The 15,602-nt window shown below is 36.6% G+C and overlaps 1 long non-coding RNA gene across 1 annotated transcript; it reads right to left on the reverse strand.

Moving 5' to 3' along the window:
• Window positions 1-1,406: 1,406 nt before the first annotated feature.
• LOC131277969 (uncharacterized) lies at window positions 1,407-10,909 on the reverse strand. The gene is made up of 5 exons (XR_009185046.2): window positions 10,823-10,909; window positions 7,752-7,869; window positions 2,396-2,618; window positions 2,205-2,296; window positions 1,407-2,043 (listed from the first exon to the last, which is right to left on the reverse strand). It is a non-coding gene; the product is annotated as an uncharacterized lncRNA (long non-coding RNA).
• Window positions 10,910-15,602: the final 4,693 nt, after the last annotated feature.

Raw genomic sequence — 15,602 nt, forward strand, 5'->3', positions numbered from 1 at the left:
ACCTCCATATCTATTCTGTGCCATTCCACAACCTAGAGATATGTTAAGTCTAATGAAAAGGTCATCCAGATCTTAAACCCAGAAACCAAGAGCAAGCAGCTCTAGATGTGTACAGAACAGGAATTCTCAGTGGCAGGGCATCAACCCTCTGAAGTAGATAAAATCCAAACTCAAACTGTATAGATTTGTCTCTCTGAATTAAGTGGGGTTTGCAGAGCTGCCATTTATTGATCCTGACCCACAGTATTTTGGCACACAGGAAGAATGGCAGAGATGTGATTTCTTCCCCTACTCTTTTGAACACTTTGTGCTATGAAAGTGACAAGGAGATTATTTGCTATTTCTGGCCTCTTTATACTGGGCAAGTAATGAAGGGAAAATTTCCTGAAAGTTTCTCTTGTCCTCTTGACCTGTATTTCCAAGATGCATCATTGTAGCAATTCGTTCCACAGTAATACTATAAACTATGTGATGACCTATTTTTGCTAATTATGTTGAGCACATTTTCTCATTTTATCACAAACATTTCAAAATCCTGACATTTTAAGAAATGTCTCTCAAATTTTATACCATATTGCATTTATCTATCCACAAATTCTTCAATATTAAGTTTTACCCCATTATTTCTATTCTATATTACATTGCCATGAACATTTTTGTGAACATTTTTCTATTTGTCCTAAGGTTATATTACCTGAAATTGAATTAAATGACTATTATTGATTTTTAATGGCACTAGATGCTGACTTTAATATAACTTAACATTACTGTCAGTAATATACAAAGTTCTTTTTACAATAATTTTGGCCATTATTAACAGGAATTCTATGCTTCTAACTATATGGTTTTTATTCAATAAAAGCAGAAGATTCATTATTTTATTGGTTCTGATAATTCATAACTTTCGATTCAAACTTTGCCCAACTTTTAGTCCTCCCTTAGGTTAATACAGTAATAGATTAACAGAGTCAATTCTGTTCATTACTATATTTCCCTCCAAATTTTCTTTTTCAGTTACATAATTCTGTTACCAATGCTATTCATTATGTAGTCTGAATGTATTTTTATTGGCTGCCTCAAATGCATTGTGGAATGGGCAAATAAAATAACAAAATAAGCTTTATAGACTGAGATCCATATCTCTGTTACTCTAGAGCTTAGGTTCTTTTGACAGCACGATATTTCCAAACCCTGAGTTTTAAAATAAAAGCTTAGGTTGAAAGTGTCCCAAGACCTGTTTGAATTCCAATGCCTGATGTACTTACTGTTTTCTGTACAGAAACTAGAGAAATGTAAGAATTATCTCATTCATCACAAAGGTCCACCTAGGTCTCAAGACACACGACACCTTCTATACTGGGCAAACCACCCTCACCCTCAACAAATACTCATTGCTTCTTTTTTATATATATTTATTCTTAAGAAAATTAGAGTTTTAAAGTTATTTTTAGCTTATCTCTCTAAATCCTTCATTTCAGGTGAGGAAATCGAAGGTTATTTTAGTAAAGATACACATAAAGTCACACACTCAGCATTGGAAGAACTGAATTTGACATTTCTTTCTACTCCAAGTCCTGGGCCCTATGAATTAGTCAAGGATGATTCCAAAGAATTGTGGATTTGAGAAGGTCCTCCTTTCACTTTGGCAGCTGTTGAAAGACTCTCCGTCAAGGTCATAGCCACTATCTCTACCCACCATCAGGGCTTCTAAGAAGTAACTCTGGCAGGGTATGGGTAGGGGCTGCAGGTGCCTGGTGAACATTATGTATTCACGGCACAGAAGTAAGCAGCGGTGTCTGCAGTCTGAGAAGACGCGATGAACAGCGAACTGAGTTGGACGGTGTCAAGCGTGGCTCTTAGTCTTCCACTGAGTTTCTCCCTCTGTTGTACGTATTAGAATTAGTAGGGAAAGGCCTCTGCTTGAATCTTGTCTATACCACTGCACATTGTTTATACTAGTTTTATAACTGCAGTTCATGGTGGCATTTTCACCACCCTGGATGTTCAAGGCCTGGGGACTCTGTTCCACTTGGCTGTTCACACCTAGGCAGAAACACAAGGCAGAGACCAGCAGTCACTCATGGCATTTTCACTCTCTAGTGTTTGCATTTTCCCTAATCCCTTGTACATTTCCAAATTAGCAAAATCCTTTAACCCCTCAGTTTTCTTGACTCTGTTCCCATCACCAAGAGCCCCCAACTCACTGGCCAGTAGAAGCCATAAAATCACCAAAGACACTCCCAGAAGTTTCTCCATTCTTCTTCTTAATTGTGCTCAAGAAGACTCAGCTCTGGAACTGAAATGGAGCCAAGGTCCAAGAGTCAGTTCTCGTAACTGGGTAAATATCTAGTCCTTGTACCTCCCCTGCCCCCAGAGTGATATTCAGTTGTCTTACCTCACCAATCAGAGGCAAACCCAATCCTTTGTTTTCAATGCACACACATGCTGATTTTGATACTAATGGGTGAGTCATAAAAGAGTCAGTGCCATTTTGTGGTGAAAATGCCATCATGGTACTAGAAAGTGATCTGAAGAGCACACTGTCTGATTCAGAAGAAACTGTAAAGGTGTTCCAACCTCTGTCTTTGTTGAAGTCTTCTGTTGCTCCTTTTTGCATGCTAGGAAAGATTACATGAGTTTCAGATAAGGCAAAGACCCAGGATAATAATGCAATTTGCTAATATTTTTTTACTTTACCCTCAACATGTACCAGGCACTCTTCTAAGGGACTTTACATCAATCATTTTATTTAACCTTCAAAACAACCCCTATAAAGGAGACACTAATATTAATTTCAAAAACCTGAAGTATAAAGTTTAAATAATTTGTCTAAGGTCACACATTTGGTAAGTGGTGGCCCGTAATTAGAACACAAGCAGTCTGACTCCTGAATTAAGTAGAAAAATAATAAATGAAATTAATATTGTGCTTGCCTCCAAATGTCCAATAGGGTCAAACAACTGGACTCAAAAGTTACCTAGTGAAGAACAACATAGAAAATAACTTCAGAGAACTCTCCTTGAGAGTATCTCACTGGCTCCTATTTTGAGCTCCAGATGCTGCAGGTTGTACCTTCACAGTTACTAGTGGAAGACAGCTCACTGCAATTGTTGCCATTCCCCCAAAAACAAACTCTTTGTCTTTCCCTTTTATGCAGAAGTAATGTGGAAACCTAGGCTTTGTGCCCAAATTTATCTGCAAAGGAGAATGGATATATGATATCTGATATTTCCAGCTTCTATGGAAGGAGGCAGTAGAGTACAGGACAACAAGCTCTGCTAGTAGACCATCTAAGGCAAGTTTAGATCTGCCCGTACAGGAGCTAGTTATATCGTGCGATGTTATTCTCTTGACTGTGAAATGTGGACAATGGGTAAGGAAGGTTTTAACTCATCAAATTTGTTGAAAGATATTAATGAGATAAAATACAAACTGTTTAAAGCAGGGCCTGGCCTTTACTTACTAATTACTCAAAATTATTATTGTTCAAAAAAATGGATCCTGATGCTAGGCAATCAAAATGAATGACAAAAATCTTCTAGAGTATTTTATGTGTTTTAAACATTAATTTTAGAAAATCTGCACATAAAATACAGGGGGAGAGGGGAAGATGGAAGGAAGGAAGGATGAAGATGGAAAGAAAAAAGGAAGGAAAAGAGGGAGGAAGGGAGGAGGAAGGAGAGAGGAGAATAATGACTGTTGACCTGAGCAATTTGTGGACTAGAGAATGCTAGGAAACATGAATAGATGAATAGTTTGGTGTTGGATGACTGCCAAAATAAAATTGGATATTTGTCAAAAATTTTTAAAAATCGAAGGGTTTTTAAGCAAGCAAATGATGTAGTTGAAGATATTTCCATTTTAATATCTGCTATTTGACAGATAAATTAGACAGTTTGTCAGGAAATTTAGAATAGTAGTTGTTGGGGATTGAATCTTGTCCCCCACAAAACATTTTCAAGTCCTATCTATCCTCATCTTGTGGATTGAAACCTTTTGTACGTCGGATCCTTGAGGTTATTAGTTAGGTGTGCCCAAACCAAATGTAGGTAGTATTAATCCAATTTGCCTGAAATCCTTATAAGCAAAGGAAATTGGTCATGGAAGACCAAGGAGAAACCAGAAGTGGGTGGAAACCAGAGGAACAGACACAAGGAGAGAGTGATAACCATGTGAAAGATAATTGGTGGATGCTACAAACTCTAGGAGAAGCTCAGTCAATACCTTCTGTTTGGACATCCAATCTCCAAAACCATGAGGCAATACCATCTTGTTTAAACCAGCCATTGTGTGGTATTTGTCATAGAAAAATGGAAAACTAAGACAGGAGTTAAAATCTACCCCTGGCCCTGAGAAACTGATTTGTCCTGTGTCTCACACAAAGCAAACAAGAAGCTAATTCTCTTACTATTTATATTATTTGGCTGTATGTGGATAAAATATATCTGGAAGGACAATAAATAACCAGGAACATCATTATTCTCTGGGGAGGAGAACAGCAAGCCTAGCTCACTGGAAAGAAAGGCAACATTCTCATTGTGCCTTTTGATTTTTGAACCAGGAGAATTCACTTCCCTTTCAAAACTGAAATAAAAAAAAGATACAAAGTTACTCTATAAAAAAGAGGTTTATTTCGGTAATTCAAAGTTGGTTTAACATTAGATATCCATTAATATAATTCCCAAAGTTAAAAAAAATGAACATCCACATAATTTTTCAAGAAAATAAGACAGTTAATAAACTACCAAATATATTCCAGATACAAGTTATAAATAATTAAAATAAAATAATTAATAAGAATGAAAAAATAATTTAAAATTAACAAGAATAAAATATCCTGTTACAAGAAAAAAGTGACTCTATCAAACCATCAACCAATGTTATACCTACTACTTGAGAATTAATGGCATTTATTTAAAATTAATACAAAGGATAAGATTACTGATATTCATTAAACAAGTTCCCAGTAATAACTACAGAACAGTATAATAAGAGAAATTGCTATTCATAAGAGAAGCAAACTTCAAATATCTAGGGGGAAAGAAGAAAATTTTCAAAACTATAAAATATTTTCAATAAATCTGAAACAAAATTATGGGTAAGGATAAAAATATGCAAGAAATGGATAAGAAGATGTAAGGTATAAAGTTTATGGTGCCTGAAAAATAGTTTTTATTTTTTATAAAATGCTTAGGAAAGAAACAAAGACATATTCAGCTGAAAGAATATTCAAAAGCAGATCTTTCACATGGCATTTGTGTAAAACCATAATCTGAGTAAATGTCATTTTTTCCTTCCAATATGGAAACTTGGCGAATTTTTCTCTTAGAATTCACAATTGTTCACAGGACATAGTCACACATTGGTATGGCCTGCCCCATCAAACCTACTCAGCATGTGGTCAGCACTTTCATTCTGACATCACTTATTTACTGCATATGAAAAACAAACACCTAAAAGCTCCTAGACAGTAGAAGAAAAACATAATTTCCCATGAAAGTGCAAATCACACAAATTTCCACTGAAACTGTGAATGTTAGAACAGTAGTTCTCAAAGTGCAGGTTTGAAGATCCCTGGAGGACCCCGAGAAATAGGTGTTATGAGAAATGAAAACTGTTTTCATAAAAATACTAAAGTATTATTTGGGTTTTTCACTGGGTTCATATTTAAACTGATGGTAGAAATACAATCACTGGCATCTAAACAAAAATGAAATCAATGGCACTAAAATGTACTAGTAGTCAATGTATATATTTAGCACCAAATTATACTTGCAAAAAAAGTTTTACTAAGGATATCCTTCACAAAAAATTAAAAATTATTTTAATACATCTCAACTGTTGAGTGCATATCTTTTTAACATTCTGCATCATGAAATGGGAAGCACACATAAAGCACATGGGTGGTGTGCTACAATATAATGGTGACTTGAAGATAAGCACTGGTCCATTTGAGCTGTGAGCTGAACAAGCCATTTTTCATGGAATTTCATTTTTACTTAAAAGTGTGGCTGAAAAAAAAACAGACTTAGGTGTTTGGCAACTTTTTGCTTTAAAATCAAAGAATTGAACATGCCATTTCCAAGAAATCTCAGGTAAAAGGAAATTCAGACAACCAGGAATCCATTTCACAAAGTCAGAACTCTGTACTCCACTCTGAAGACACCGCTGACTTGTCCCTGATGAAATAAATTCCCCCTGGAGACTATGAGTGACTTGTGCATGTAGTCTGTAGATTTTCATCCACATGTAAGACCAAATATGTAGTCAGCATAAAATATAAAATAGGTATTTCATTCAAAATTTCAGACTGAGCATTTTACTCTCCTCTATTTCTCTAAAATCCTCCAAGAAATAAAATTTAGAAGTATGAAAAGACTACAGTGGAAAGAGGAGGGAAGTAAACTTATACCTTGAGCTGCTGGAGAGGTTTTGTCTGAGAAAGAGAGTAAGTATGATGAACAATGTCATGAATGACAGACTGCAAGTGGAATTTTATAATAAATATAACAAGTTTTTTTCTATATTCCAACAGAATAACTACTACAAGTCCTCATTCCCATCAGGTCACCAAACCTATTTCCTAGTCTTGGGCATAAATTGCAGGGAAATTCCGCATTCCCAAGGAGTCAGAAGAGGGGGACTTTCATACCATCTTCGGGGTTTCCTACTCCCCACGCTGGCATTTGTGAACACACCCTCATTTTGTCTTGGACTGTCTCTATTCCCCATAACCAGCCCCTTGGTGCCTGGAAACTTTTATTTCCCTAAACAGGAGTCCTTCACAGGCACCTGAAAGCAGTCTGTACCCATGCCCTAATCTGGCAATGGCTGATGTTGTCCCATGTCCATGCAAACAACAACAACAACAAAACAAGTACATAGGAATCAATCTACACTCCCCCAAGACTCAAGCCAGGAATCTCGAATTCTACTCAGCCTTTACTAATAAATGGTAATGTAGACCCACTCTGACCCCAAATCTCTGTATCTACTAAGTGTTTTTTCCCTCCTCACCCTCTGATTGTAGAGTTTCCATCTACCCATCAAATGTATCCTTATCTAATCCAGGAATGGGCTGCAACTGAAGGCTGAGGTGGGAAGGGGGAAATAATTTGTGACATGTAATTTCTTCATAGTAGTGGGTGTATGACTCCTTTCTTTTCTTTGCATTTCTGTTTTGGTGATATCAAACACCTTGAGTAAATAAATAGGGGAAAGAAAAAGGTATACTAGGAACTGGAAAGGAATATCTCAATTATCATATTAAAATCATTTCCTGTCACATATAAAAAGCATAATAAAGTAAATCCCATTGAATAAAGTTGTATTATAGCACTACAATGGAAAGAGAAGACTAGAAAATAGTTCAGTTATTCATTCAGGATGAATGATTTCCAGAATGATGAAAATACTTCCTTAAGCGATCAAATCCTCCATGGTATTACTCCTAATTCCTATTTGCCTCTAAACAGCAAACAGAATTTCTCTGACTCATAGTCTTAAGTCTGTGTGAGTAACTCCTGGAGCCCAGCTGTGGGTTTGGGTACAGGCAGCAGGTGCCTGGGGAGCTCTGTGTGCTCGCTGCACAGAGGTAGGTGGCTGAGTCGCTGGGCTGGGAGTCGGTGATAAGCAGGGACAAGTACTGGCTGGCTTTATTGAGGTGCGCTGTAAATCTCCCTTCCTTTTGGTCCCCATTGGAGTACGTGACCATCAGCAGCTCAGGGCCTTTCCCGGAACGCTGTTTGTACCATGCGAAGTATTGAGAAGTGCGGTCCTCATAGGTGCAGTTGAGAGAGGCGATGGTTCCCTCTGGAACCCTCAGGGAGGCAGGACTTTGCTTCACGGCCCTCTGTTGGCTCCTCACCCCTGTGCAGAAAGACACTGGTCAGACGAAGAAGGTGGATTTGGAAGTGGGAGTTTAGGTCAAGAATATAAATTATCTTGTCACAGGCCTCTCACTCCTACACGGAGGATCTTCACTTTAGTTAAAGGGAAGAAACATTTATCCCCACCACCACCAGCCTGAAAAATAATTCCAAATATTGTATTATTTGCTCCCATTAGATGCCCAAAACTCACAGTTTAGCTGAAGCCATAGAATCACTAGTAAAGCTCTGAGGGATTTCATCATTCTTTTTTCCTCTAGCTCACTGCATTGAAGTTTTAAACTCTGAAAAATGAGTCTAATGCAATTGTTTCTAATTCTTCTGCTTTAACAGTCATAAAAAGAATGCTTTACCAATTAGAAAAGGAGGCTCTTTCACCCCCTGTTATACTGCCAATCCCCTCCCCTCATCTCCCCCTCCCCCCCCCCGCACGCGCGCGCGGCACACACACACACATACACACTCACAAGGGAACACTAGAGAACATTCGCAGGGGCTCTGAGAAGACACTGCCATCTTGTGGACTCAGGACAATGACCAAAGAAATATTAAAAATATGGACCCTTATCATGTGAACTGGTGAAAATAAACTTCTAACACTTTAAATTAAAACTTGAGAAGCATGTTGTCCAAATCAAAATGGGTTGGGGAGGGGTGCATGTGTGTGTGTGTTTTGACATCAAAGGGCAACTCTTGTCTGAGCAAACACAGTTAATTTAATAGGTACCCTACTGAATGAAGAATCTCTTATAAACTACTCCTTTTTAGGAATCTGGGTGAGATATATGATTTAAGGAGTATATCATATTGCATAATTCCTTTCCATATCAGGCCAAACTCTTCCTATTCCACTTCTTCATTTCCAATTTAAAACAAATTTCTTCTAAGTAAAAAAAAAACAAAAACAATTTAAAATAGAATGGTCAATACCTGACTGATCAAATGTCATTCCAATTTATAGACTGGACAAAAGTTTTCTTAACAATGTCAGGGACTGGAGAAGTCTGGGATTATTCATTCCATTTTGTAACATTGATACATTTGTATGTAAAACAGTATTTATTTTGGAACATTAGAAATGGTTCTGCCTTCAGTACCAAGAAAGTTATAAAAGCCAATGAATCTGTTTTGTTTTGTTTTGTTTTTGTCTCATTCTTCTTATTCTCTTATATCGTATAAATCCCTAAAAACTATGGATTAAACTCCAAAAGTTATAGATCTGGTCTATCTCTCTGGATTTTCATACTAACTTAACCAGCAAACTAAATTTATCATAGTGCTTTCTTTACAATGAAGCTCAACTAGTCTATAGGGAACAAGCACTGGCAACGACCGTTGCACTTCTGTCCCACAGACTGCCTTGTGTCCTCTAGAAACTGACAGCTGGAGGAGAGCAATGCGGCAAGCCCCTTTCTACTCAGGAACCATCTGTTCAGTAACCACCAAAGATGACCTAGTCTTACCCTTCCCGTTGCTGTCAACAGCTGCATAGGAAAAAGAATGAGGGAGAAAATACTGACATTGAAATTCCTCTTTCCAAGAGCACATTGCATTAGATAGAAATCACAAGAGCCATTTCTTAGTAAATGTAAAAACCAAAGCAAAGATGGCAGCCACCAGAGTTTCAAAAAATTTATGAGAACTGAGTATACATCTTTAAAAATAGAAGACAGACCAAAACAAATGATCTGTAATAAGGACCTCCCTTTGCAAAATGTATTAAAAATTAATATAAATGTGTAAATAGTTCTAAAGGTGTGGTTGACAAAGGAGCCAGATCAGTGCTAGTAAAATGATAGAATTTATATAGCTTCTAAGTTATCCTGCAAAACTTTGGTGCCTAATATTGTCCTTAAAAAAATATGAAATTCCTCCAAGGCTAGAAAACATTGGTTATAACAATTAATCAAAAAGGAAAACCACAGTCTCAGTATTTCATTTGATTCAAGCAGGCTTCATTTTCCACAGTTGTATACTTTCTAGAGGACTGCAATGAAAGGTCCCATTCAAAGGAAATCCCTTTAAATAAAAGTGCTAATAATTTCTGTCCATTTAAAATATATAAATTGTGCTGTAAAAAAAAAGACAACAAAAGAGATCTTTCTACATGTGGAAAACCTAACTTAGTAACCCCCCCAAGGATGTACTTACCAGAGATAAAGATTTCTTGGAAACAACTCAAGAAAATATGCTTTCACAAAATTCAGAATTCTTTACTTACTTCTTATAATACCCTTTCAAATATACGTAGCTATTTTTCCTGCAAGTTTACATGAGGACTACTTTAAACAAGGATATAAAAATTTATTTCCAGGAACAAAAATTAAACATAGTTTGTCTTCATGTTTGCATATAGAAACAGAAATGTTAACCTTTAAGTATAGTCAACTTTCATTTCTCTATGTTCTCCCCCACTACAAACCCCAATACTTTTTTAGGAAAGAGGATTATTTTTCAGTTGCCTAGTTTTCTGAACTGATCAGTTAAGAGTAGCACTCAAGACAAGGAAGCTGGGAAGAAAAAGTGCTTTATATCGGAATGGACTTAGAGAAGATTACTGAAGTGAAAGGGAATCTGGAAACCCAAATAGATGATAAGAGTGAGAGGCAAGAAATTAGTGAGAGAAAAAAATAAAAACTTCAGGGGCAGTATTGTGAGGGATAGAGAATGAAAGACCAACTGGAAGAAAGAACAGGATGGGATAAATTATCAAGATGTTTAAGATCTTAGGGGAGATAGGAAAAAAAAAATTTAGGATGTTTACTGCATGTCCCAGCTTTCTTATATGTACATGGGCATGCATAATAGGAACTACTTCATATGCTAGCATATGGGCTATAGTTGGCAAAAATAAATCACTTACAATAGTATTTGTAAAATAAAACATATGCTATTGGAAAAACTCCCCTTGTCAGCATCTACTACTCACATACATTTTCTTGAGGCACCAAGAATTCAAACCCTGACCACTCCTTCCCTGGGCCACTTCTCAGGGCTGTGCTTGCAATGAGCAGACTTAAGAGCAGGGCTATTCTTTCCCTCTGGGATTAAGAGCAGGTTTTCTTGCTGCTGCCATATATGTAATAAACTTCTCAAGATGATTGTTCTGTGCAACATCCACATTGGTCTATGACCTCACACATAGAACTTGGGAGTAATGAGAACCAAAGTAAACACGCCAATGCCCATGTTGCTTGCTGTGCCACACCCTTTGTCTCTGACCAAGGGGTCTCATATCCTTCTGTCACCATTAGTGAAACAGTAACAAACTATCTTACTAGCTTGTAAGAAGGAGAAAATCCCAGCCCTAACAAATGATCTCAGTGCCATCTTTATAGAGGCTAAAGTAAAAGCTTAAATAACTTTTAAGACAAACTAGTTTCCCCAAAATGGTCAGAATAGGTATTTTTGGAATGATGTAATGTGTAGCTCCATGTGGAAATTCACTACAATCTGACAAAAGCTTGAGGAATTTTCTGATGTACTTTAATGAAATAAAGACACCTTCCTGGAAATTAGTGTTATACACTAAGAAGACTATACCTCTTCAAGGAATCTAACAGACAGTACACGTAGGTAGATGACTGTGACATAATAATGACCTTTACCAAACTTTTTAAGCATTTCAAGCACTACCTAGACTAAGAGCCAGTTTCTCTGAGAGCATATTTATAATTCTACGCCACAGGAAACTGAGAGATTCCTTCTCCAATCAGAAATTAGATTGGTTTGTCCATGTACACTTACCATCTAAGCCTGATTTCTGAAGAGGTAGTCTGGAAAGAGGACCGTGTCAGAACCAGTTGTGGATTTGTTGGAGAGAGGCATCTACTGTTTGTTCTCTAGATAGTTGTCTTTACCTTTCTCTTCTATAATAATCATTGAGCATCTACCATGTACAAACTGTAAATCAAGTATCTAAAAACCATTCCTTCCCCAAGGAATATCTAAAGAATTTTCCTCCCCAATGCAGAAAACTGTTAAATATATATGAATATATAAATATATATGAATCTAGTTATTGGCAGTCCAGCTTAGTATGACATTATATATGAACTCTGCTCCATAAAGCTTACATGACTTCATTTCAAAATTTATAATAAATTACACTACAATTAAGAAATTGTCATATTCTGTATATAACACCTATGAGATAAAAGAAACAAAACAAGAAAACCATCATAGTCTGTGTTGGTATGGAATTATAAATACACCAGAATAGTAGGATTATTAAAATTTAATTTGTGGTCATGAATCTGTTGCAAGTAGGATCTTTTGATAAGTTCGCTCATCTAAAGAAAAGAATAAGGGGATCGGCTGTGGCTCAATCAGTTGGGCTCCCATCCACCATATGGGAGGCCCTGGGTTCACATCCTGGGGCCTCCTTGTGAAGGCAGTTCTCCTGTAAGTGCCGCAGAAAGCTGCCCATCCCGCAAGTGCCATGGAGAACTGACTCAGCAAAGTGACCCAACAATAAGGGAGACAAGCAAAAACACAGAAGTGCATGCAGCGAAAGGGCACAGAGAGCAGACAACAAGCAAGTTGCAAGCGGGGGGAGGGAGGAGAAATAAATAAAAAATAATAAATACACGGAAGAACACACAGCGAATGGACACAGAGCAGGCAGCAAGCAAAAAGTCACAAAGGGGGGGATGAAAAGAATAAGAAAATTCTTTTTTTTATTGTTTCTATTTTCTTATTTACATCAGGAACCAATGAACAGTTAAGTGTGCAGAAGTATGAGTATTTATTGAAAGTTGAAATATAATGCAGAATGGTTAAAAGCAAAAAATAGGAAAAAGATATACCATGTAAGACATGCAAAAACTAAACATAAAGAAACTGGTGTATTACACTTATATAAGACAAAGTAAACTTTCATGAAAAATGAATTTCCAGTTGTAAAGAGGGTTATTTAAAAACAGTAAAGAGATTTCATGTCCAAAAGATATCACATCTAAAAGTGAATGCTCTTAAATAGCACAGGTTAGTTGTTTATAGGTTTCATTTATTTTTATGAACACTTGTTATATTTCTAAATAAAATTATTTATAACAGCATATTACACATATTATATACTATAATGAAGTGGGATTTATCCGAGAGTACAGGATGATTCAAGATAACAAAGCAAATTAATATATGACACTACGTTAAGAGAATAAAGAGATCACGTTTTAATCTCTATTGATGTAGAAAAGGCATTTGACAAAACCCAACAGTCCTCCATGAAAAGAACACACTCAGAAAAATAAGAACAGAGGGCAACTACCTCAACATGATAAAGAGCACATATGAAAAATCTACAGCTAGCTTTACACTCAATGGTAAAAGACTAAAAACCTTACCCCGGAGTTAAGGAACAAAGCAAGGATGACAGCCTTTACCACTGCTGTTCAACACTGTATTGCAAGTTCTAGCCACAGCAAGAAGACAAGAAAAAAAGAAAAGAGTAATCTAAATCAGAAAGAAAAAAATAAATCAATATCTATTCTCTCATGACAAGCTCTTTGATACTAAAAAACAAAGAATCCAGAACAAAATTACTAAAACTAAAAAGGAAATTAAGCAAAGGGCAGGGTGTAAGATAATCAGTCAAAAATCAGTTTTGTTTCTATTCACCAACAAAGAACATTCCAAAATGGACACCAAAAAAAAAAACAAAAAAACCTGACAGACAAAAATCCATTCAACAATAGTTTTAAAAGAAAAATAAACTTAGGAATAAATTTAACCGATGACATGAAGTCCTTGTACACAAAAAATTCAAAACACTGCTAAAGAAAATTAAAGGAGAATAAAGAGCAAGACACCCTGTGCACATGGATGGAAAGAGTTAATATCGTGAATATATCAAAACTACAGAGAGTGCTCTACAGATACAAGGCAATACCTACTAAAATTCCAGCAACCTATTTTGTAGAAATGGAAAAACCCATCCTCAAATCCATATGGTATCTCAGGGGTCCTGAATAGACAAATAAACATTGCAAAAGGAAAACAGAGTTGGAGGTCTCAAAATTCCAAATTTCAAAACTTTTTATGAAGCCACAGTAATCAAACCAGCATGGTACTGGCATAAAGATAAACATAGAGACAAATGGAATAGTATTGAAACTTCAGAAATAAATGCATTTGTTCTCCGAAACGGATAAACACAGGGACAAGCAGGATATTCCTAAGGAAGCTAATGAACTCTGTAAGTTTGCAAGTGAGTTACTTGGTTGTGGGACACTCTCCAATGGTGGGCAAAAGGATGAATTGGAATTACAATTTTAGTTCATTATCTCAGAAAAGCACTTCCTCACTTTCCATACCTGAAGCCTGCATTTCTTGAAGTATATTTTTTATTTGGGCATTCATATTTTTGAATGAAAAATTAATAACTTATGCAAAAATGCCTGCCAAAGAAATCTGAACTTCGATTTCGTCTCTCCAAGGACTTGGCTGAAGATACATGGAGGAAGGAGTATCTATTTAGTGAAAATACCTAGGTTTATTTTAGATCTCTGTCTGGTTAACACTATCAGTTGTGTGTTTTTTTTAGCTCTAGAATTCAAAGAATTTTTGAAATATTGGAGACTGAACATGCCCAGAAAAACAAGCACAGAGACTGGCACTATTTATTCATGAGATAATTCACTGAGCCTTGGAGATTAAATTGAATGTAGGACCCACTGGATAACAAATTCCTATTCCCCAATATCTCAGAATGTATGACCATCTTTATATTTCTTTCAATCTCTATGAGTTGATGACAGAACAGACACAATGCTTCAAATTTTTCATGAAGAAATTGTTTTGTTTTAAATAACTGTTTTTTGACTGAAGCACATGTGCACTAAGAAAATTAGAAATACAAAAATTGAAAAAATGTTTTACAACACCATATTCCCATCACCAGGAGATAACCATTTCAATACCTTAGTATGTATCTTTCCTCTATTTCTATGCTGATAATATATAAATTTAAAATAAATTTATATCTCATCTAATTCCCAAACCGTATTTAAATTTCTTGGATTGTCCCAAATTGAACGTCACAATCTGTGCAATCCAGTGTTCAGTCCAGGACCATACAATCCAAGTAGGTCATCTCTCCCTTAAGTCTCTTTTCTAGGACTCTGATGGTCTAGAGCCAGGCCCAGTGTCCTGCTGCCTCAGAGTGACTGTGCCTGTCAGGGTCCTGCTGGCAGAAATATCCTGAGCAGAAATGCCCTCCAAAGAAACACGTGGAAGGCGAAAGAGGAGATAGTGCAGCACCTGGAAAGCTGCTTTATCTGGAGCATGGATATATAGATGTAGCACATCTCTCCATAGAGGATGCTTTCTAAAATCTCGGGAGTAAATTCTTGAATAGCCATGAAGGGAGCACTAAAAACCTATCGGCTGCAAGGAAATTTATCAAATATTGCCATCAGCAGCATCAACCTGTCGTCCTTTCACCCAGTCAGCTTTCTTTAGGTGGCTGGCCCCAGACAGAGCTGGTCTCTCACTACTACACAAAATTATCATCTCTCCAGTAGCAGTCATGCAACATGAGCATGTTACCCTTGGGACTAGCCATATGTAGCAGTTAACTTTACATGTTGAGTGAGGATATCTTTATGCTTTGTAGCCATCTAGACTCAAGGTCAAACTCAATCATATTTGAGAGCATAGTGCTAGCTTACTTGTGAAATTCTATTCAGCATAAAAAAAAAATGCTTCTGC

This window comes from Dasypus novemcinctus, chromosome 3, assembly GCF_030445035.2.
Source record: "Dasypus novemcinctus isolate mDasNov1 chromosome 3, mDasNov1.1.hap2, whole genome shotgun sequence".
Classification (NCBI taxonomy): Eukaryota; Metazoa; Chordata; class Mammalia; order Cingulata; family Dasypodidae; genus Dasypus; species Dasypus novemcinctus.